The sequence below is a fragment of the Poecile atricapillus genome, chromosome 15, assembly GCF_030490865.1.
Source record: "Poecile atricapillus isolate bPoeAtr1 chromosome 15, bPoeAtr1.hap1, whole genome shotgun sequence".
Lineage (NCBI taxonomy): Eukaryota > Metazoa > Chordata > Aves > Passeriformes > Paridae > Poecile > Poecile atricapillus.
Window position 1 is genome coordinate 1127913 of NC_081263.1, and position 7793 is coordinate 1135705.

The following is a 7793-nucleotide window of genomic DNA, read 5'->3' on the forward strand; positions in this document are numbered from 1 at the left end:
CTCTCCTACCATCTGCCAATGGTACGTGGCCCGCATCCTGTCACCTGTGAGGACCCTGTTCCCAGATGCCATCATCCTCCACTACATGGATGACATCCTGGTTTGTGCTGCTGACGATGACTATCTGCACCGGACTTTACAAAAAACTATCCAGACGATCGAGGACACTGGATTTGAGATCCGTGAGGACAAGATCCAGCACACCTGCCCGTGGACCTACCTGGGACTCCAGATCCGTGAGCGGACCATCGTGCCCCAGCAGCTGAGCATCAAAGATGACCCCAAGACCCTGCGGGACTTACATCAGCTCTGTGGGTCCATCAACTGGATACGCCCTCTGCTTGGGGTAACAACAGAAGTCCTTGCACCCCTCTTCAACCTGCTCCGTGGCAGTGAGGCCCTCGACTCACCGCGCTCCCTCACGCCGGAGGCTCGAGAATCCATCACCAAGGTCCAGGAGGCCCTGTCTTCACGGCAAGCCCACCACTATGAGCCCAGACTGCCCTTCCAGCTGGTTATCCTGGGTAAGGCCCCGCGCTTACACGCACTCATCTTTCAATGGGACACTGCATTGAAGGATCCTCTCCTTATCATTGAGTGGATCTTTACACATAACCAGCCCACTAAGACCATCACCACTCCACAAGAAATCATGGCTGAGCTCATTAAAAGAGCTAGAGTCCGTCTCCGCACTCTTGCAGCCTGTGAGTTCACCTGCATCTTCCTCCCATTGGCAACTGGAAGTTTGGAGCCTTTGCTCCAAACCAATGAGAGCCTTCAGTTCGCTCTCGATAGCTATTCAGGCCAAATTTCTATACACCCACCTGGCCACAGACTTTTCAAAACCACATTTAATTTGGTCCCCAAATCATTACAGAGCAAAACACCGCTCCAGGCCCTGACGGTTTTCACAGATGGCTCAGGGAAATCCCACAAGTCAGTCATGACTTGGAAGGACCCCAGGACACAGAAATGGGAGTCTGATGTCCAAGTGGTCGAGGGATCACCACAAATTGCTGAATTAGCAGCTGTTGTCAGAGCTTTTGAGAAATTCCAAGAACCTTTCAACCTGGTGACTGATTCGGCTTATGTAGCTGGAATAGCTATGAGAGCAGAACATGCATTTCTGAAAGAAGTCTCTAACCCAAATTTATACAAATTGCTTTCTGAATTAGTATATCTTATCTCTCACAGAAAGCAACCTTACTATGTCATGCATGTGAGGGCACACACCGACCTCCCAGGTGCCATTGCCGAAGGAAACAGGAGGGCAGATGCCTTAGCCATGCCTGCTGGAGCAGCCAATGTCCCTGACATTTTCGCACAAGCGAAATTGTCCCACCAGTTCTTCCACCAAAATGTGCCTGCACTGATGAGAATGTTCAGACTACCCAGAGACCAGGCTAGGGCAATAGTTGCCACCTGTCCTAATTGCCAATCGTTCCAAATACCGGTCGTTAACTCCGGGGTTAACCCCCGAGGACTTAACAGCTGCCAGATATGGCAAACCGATGTCACTCATGTCCCATCCTTCGGGAGAGTCAAATACGTACATGTCTCCGTAGACACCTTCTCTGGTGCAGTGTTTGCCTCAGCCCATGCAGGAGAAAATGCCAAGCACACCATCCGACATTTTCTCCTTGCTTTTGCTACCCTGGGAGTCCCAGAACAAATTAAAACAGACAATGGACCTGCTTACACCTCTCACAAATTAAGAGACTTTTTCAATGAGTGGGGGGTGAAACACACCACGGGCATTCCTCATTCCCCTACAGGGCAATCAATAGTAGAAAGAACCCACCAAAACCTAAAAAGAGTCCTTGATCACCAGCGAGGAGGAACAGAGATCATTCCTCCCATTGAGAGGCTCTGTAAGGCTCTATATGTCATGAACTTTCTAAATTGCTCACCTACAGAGCCTGACCCCCCTGTAATACGGCACTTCTCTAACTCAACTCATGCCAAACTCACGGAGAAGCCCCCAGTGCTGATCAAGGATCCTGAATCACAACAGACATCAGGACCCTTCCCACTGATTACCTGGGGGAGAGGGTATGCGTGTGTGTCCACACCATCAGGACCTAAGTGGCTCCCAGGGAAAAATGTAAAACCTTACTTAGGCCCTACAAACCCTGCACCAGATTCAGAACTTTCAAAGTCTCCTGAGACCCACACAGGTCCAGAAAAACAGCAGCCCACTGCAGCCTGGAAGCGGAGACGTCGTCGGAGTCCACAGAACCGACCTGCCACCAGACCAACAACCAGACAGAGGCCAAACCATCCTGCTACCAGAGCTGCAACGAGACGACTGCCAACGTCACGCCTGACACCGTGACAGTACACAAGTCTTCTTAACTCCCTCCCCCTTCCCCTTCTTGCCCTCGTTGCCTAGCCCAAATTGCCAGCTTACACCCAAGTGCACCTCTGCTGCTGCTGGTGTCGAGTCTTGTGTCCCCAATACACAGAATAACCTTGCTTATAATTGTTTAGTTTTTTGTTTTTGTTTTTTTTTAAAGAGGGGGGAGATGGGAGAGGAAAGGGAGAAAGAAAATAGCTCCCCCCCCCTCCAAAAATTAGAGCTAATCTTCTATGTCCTGTTGTAGAAAATGGAGAGCAAAACCATCCTTGAGTTCCTGATTTCCCTGATTATCTGGATGCTCCTGAAAACATCAGCTGTGGATGCCTGGCTAGTAGCACAGCCCCAGGAGAACGTGTGGATCACCCTCGCAAAGACACTCCAACAAGAACACATGTGCTTGTCCATGGGCAGCGCCACCAACCCTCTGTCATCCTGCCTGGTAGGGATTCCTTTAAAGCTCCATGAATATCCTTTCACAGGGAAAGAACCCAACCCAGTAGACACTTGGGATGAGTGGACAAAGATCTTGCCCCATGCACCAGAGGAACCCCAGGAATTAGAACTTTTGGGATCCTCCAAAACTACCTATTGCATAAATTTTAATTATCACCCAGTAGCCAATGCATGGCCTGCCTCGAAATACCAAAAGGCAATTAAATCAAGGAAAAATGTGACTCCCAACAGTAAAATTTACAGTCAGTCCAAATGGTGCAATTACACCAGCAGCACACGATCCACCTCCTCTCACTATCCCAGAGTGCTGCCCCGGGGAGTGTTCTTGATCTGTGGGGATAGAGTGTGGGCAGGAATCCCTTCCCGACTCCGGGGAGGTCCTTGCACGCTTGGACAGCTTACCATCCTCACTCCAAATTCAACTCTAATAAATGATTGGCTGAAAAAGAATGAATTGGCCCACCAAAAGAAAGATCTCACACAATTAGATGAAAAATGTGATAACCAAATTAAAGATCGGTCCTACACGAAGAAGATAGTGATGTCAGCATTTTTGCCGTGGGCAGCTGCTGCTAAAGCCCTTGGTGAGCCTTCTCACCTGGAGTGTTGGCTTGGTAAGCAGGCCAACCGGACCTCCTCTGTCCTGAGTGACCTCCTGACAGATGAAGAAACTGTTAGGCATGCTACGCTACAAAACCGAGCTGCCATAGACTTTCTGCTCCTGGCCCATGGACACGGCTGTGAAGAATCAGATGGTTTATGCTGCTTTAACCTCTCCAGCCCCAGTGAAGGCATCCACGCCCGCATCCAGAGACTCCAACATGCAGTCCAAAAACTCCAGGCTGAAAAGGAGCCCCAGTGGCTTGAAGACCTTTTTGTGAGCTGGGGACTCGAGAGACGGGTTGCCTCCGTTCTCAAGAACATTTGTTGGGTTTTCTTGATTGTTATTATCTTCCTAAGTATGTTTGCATGTTTTAAGAAGCTATCAGCTAACTCTCTAGGGGATGCCTTTTTAATAAATAAAGAAGTGGGAGTTGTGGGTGCGGAGGAGCCCGCTGGGCCCGAGATACTGGCCCTCCCCTGGAGAGGAGATACTTCTCTGTAAGAGCGACACAATGTTGCTCCCAGGGGTCTTTGAGTTAGCTATGTTAAACTGTTGTGTTTCATTGGTGTTCCCCCCCTGCTGTCCCACCCCGATACAGGTATCTGGGGCTTGCCCCCGCCCCTCTCCTTCCCCATAAATATCCCGGGTTTTCCTCTGTTCGGGAGATTCGCTGTTACCAGCACCCTTCGCCGAAGCTTTGCCTGAATAAAGGCTTGTGCCTTGGTGGAACGCTGGACCAGCTGTCTCGTCCCTGCTTCCTGTGTTGCCTGCCGCCGCCGCTGCCGAGCTGAGCTGAGCTGAAATCACTATACTATTACTGAGCTGAGCTGGAATCACTCGACTGCTCGAAGCTGCTCGCATGCGCTTCGGGCCAGCCTTTTTCAAGGCTGCTTCTGGAGAAGTCGCGGTGCTCCGGGCTTTCCACCGCCGCGGCATAAACCTTTCTCTTTTGATCACTTCAAGAACCTTTGGAATTTCAAGACATTTTCTCCCTTTTCCCCACACCCCCCTCCTGCTTAGCAGGCAACCACCTCAATTCTCCTTTGAGTTCCCCAGCAGCCTGACCACAAAGGAATTATTTTATCTCAGCCTGAGCTGTGAACAGCACAGAGATTCCTCCTGCCCTGGGGGGCATTTGTCCCACTGTGGAAAAGCTTTCCTTGGAAAGTTTTCCTTTTCCTCTTTGGAAAGCCTTGTGTGGACTGGGAGCTTTGCCTCTCGTCTCCCAGCGATGCAGCAGCAGAACTCAGACAGGAGTGAAGCAGCTCCTTTAACTCAGGCTGGGACCAGGAGCTCCTCCGTGAGTTTGGTGGGTGCAGCCGAAGGAGGAGAGGTCTTGGAAGGGGTTATGGCAAAATTCTGGGAAGTCACCCCCAAAAATGCCCCATGGCAAGGGGGTGCAGAGAAAGCACGTGGTACCTGCAGCTCAGAGGGGAAGGTGTGAGCCAGAATAGCTGTAATTAATATTATAGAAGTAGTGAGGTATTAGAGATCAAAGCATCAGATTTACTAACACAGGGACCTAAAAAAAATGAGTAAATTCTCATTGCAGCTGTGGGATCATCTTTGTGGAGGGATTTTGGATAGTAAAGGGCTCTCACCAGCTCTCAAGTGACTGGTTACAGAGCAGAGTGGGACAGTGGTTCCATGAGCTGTGGGAAAGCCAGAGGCTGCTTTTGGGGCAGGTGGGAGAGGCTGCTCTGGGCAGTGATTTCTGTGAACAGACTGGCACCCAGCTCATTAAGTTAATTACCATCACTCACAGCCCTGGTTCTGCCCCTTTGCTCCCGGTGTCACCACTGCCCTAGAAATGAGGGACAGATCGTTTCACTTGGAAAACTGGAATGATCTTAACTTTTCCTTCTCTCTACTTTAATTTTGGGGGAGACAGTGTTCATATTCCACCACGAATTATTACAGCTGGATATCCTCACAGCTTCTTTGCTTCAGGTTTTTGTCCTTTCTGTGTCACAGGGGTGCAGGTCATGACTGGCAGCACTTCCATGATCAGGTCAGATTCTTCAGCTCATCTTACCCAGATTCTTCAGCTCTTCTTATCTGAAGGCTGTGAGCTGGAGAAGAAAAACTTGGCTTTGTGTTACATTAAAAGCTGTGCCCATGGGAAGGAGGTGATGAAACAGAGGGAGGAGAATTGCACACAAATCCATGGGAGGATTTAATCTAAATAGCAAATGGCCTCTGGTAATAGGTGAAGTTTAGAGCCTGGGGAGCATCAGTCTCAGGGGAAACACAGGCTCCTTCTCTCCCATCGAGACTGGCATTTTAGCTAGAGGTTTGGATTGCTGCACTACAGAAATTATTTTATCTCCTCAAGTTGGGATTAATCAATTATTTGAATTCTTAAAAACCCCAGAAGCAAACCCAAATCCCTTTCTGTATTTCTTCCCTAGTCAGTATTTTCAAGTGGTAATAATTCATTTGCATTTCTCTGTGCTTTAAAACTAATTTCCCCCGTGTTCTACTCTATTTTTATCTGTTCAATATTAACCCAGCTAAGATGATTTCAAAGTCTGTAGATTCAGGTGTGAGAGTAAACAACTTCACATTTTCAGCACTGCTTACAAAATCAGTTATTATTATTGGAGAGCAACTTCAGCTCTGATATGATGATTCCACCCCCTTGTCTCTTTCAGCAGACAATTCCCTCAAGTATTATTTCCTGTTCTTGAGGAAGAAGCTGAATTTCTGCCCTGTTTCTGTTTCAGACACCCCCTGCCATCCCCAGCTGAAGACTTTCTCCCTGGGAACTGTGTAGGTACCAAAAATCAAAGCAAGTAATTGTTGATAACCAAGAGGTTTCTAGGAAAGCTGCCTGAGTTTGTTCTTAATGGTTCATTACTTGAGGACATCCTGACTGTCACATCTCAGCTCTAAGGGGAAGCACAATTTCCTACCCTGTTTGTTGTAACTCTGTGGAGAGGGAAGATTTATTCCAGGATTTGATCCCAGGAGTCTGTACTTGGTTGAGCTTCCAAAAATCAGTGAAGATGATGTCTAAAAGCTCACTTTGTTTAGCTTCATGTTTTATATTTGAAATGATCAGGGGGTTGAAGAGGGCTCTAGTGCAGCCTGTCTAACCTGCCAGTCCTGTGCCAACACTGCCAGCCCCACACACACTCAGGTTTTGCAAGAGAATATGAAGTCAATGGCAGAATTTTAAAATGCCACAAACAACACGTGGCTGAAGCTTCCAGCACACTCTCTGCACCAGGAGCAGTGTTTTACAAGCTGTTGTGTGATATAAGCTGAATGATAGAAATAAACTTTCTGTGCAGCTGTTCTGGACCTTTGGATGTGCCATTTTGCAGAGTAGGTGTGGTTTAGGCAGGACCACCAGCACATCCCTGCACCTGTAGCGTTTTTATGGTTTTACTTCAAAATATGCCCAGGAAAACAAAACTCCTTTAATTCTCTGAAGAGGGAACAGAGGAGGGCATTTACCTTTTAGATGATTGGCTTTGCACCAAGTACAATATGGAGAAATGGAAAAAAATGCTTATTTTAAAAATGCCTGCTCAAGATGGAGAACCCACTGCAAAGTCTGTAAAGGGAAAAAAAAGCCAAGCTTATGGTGAAAGTAAAGCTGCATGGCTGTAACCATGGAGACCAAAGCTCTTCTGATGCAGAAATAAATGAACACAACCTTTTCATATTTATTAGTGGGACTGATGATGAAAGATAAAGTCAAATTAAAATATAAAGCAATAGAGACAAGAGTGAGTGGCTGCCTCTGCCCCTGCAATGCAGGTTCTTGTAATGGATCATCACAAATGAGCTGGGGTTACAGAGACAAATCAGTTATAAAAGGAACAAAATACTCCTCGTTTTACCAACCTGCTTATGCAAATATCAGCTTCTTTATTAACAAAACCGGAGAGACAAAGCATGTGACATATTCCTGAAATCTTTTGGTTCTGACTAAGATGGAAATGAATTTTCTTAGCACAGCTGTGTGTGAGATGTGTGTTCTACACAACGGGAAACTCCTGTAACTGCACCAGTGAGCATCTGAAACCTGCTCAATTCTTAGTGGCAAGAATGACAGAATTTTCCTACAAAAATACTGGGTGAATATTCAGGTTTGCCAGAATGAGAACACGTGTCAAAGGGTCCAGTGGTGACAGCTGAGCCGCTGGTAGGGAGCTGGCACTGCGGGACAGGGGGACAGCAGCAGCAGATGGCACTGGAGCTGACTGCAGCGAGCAGGAGCTCGTGCAATGAACCTTCACTGCACACCTGTACAGCAGCAGTGGTGCTTTGGGGAGTGATTTACAGCACAGTGTTCACAAAGCTGCCCGTGGGAAGGAGCACAGCGCTGCCAGCAGCAGGAAAAGCCGGGAAAGCGCCCGTGTGGAA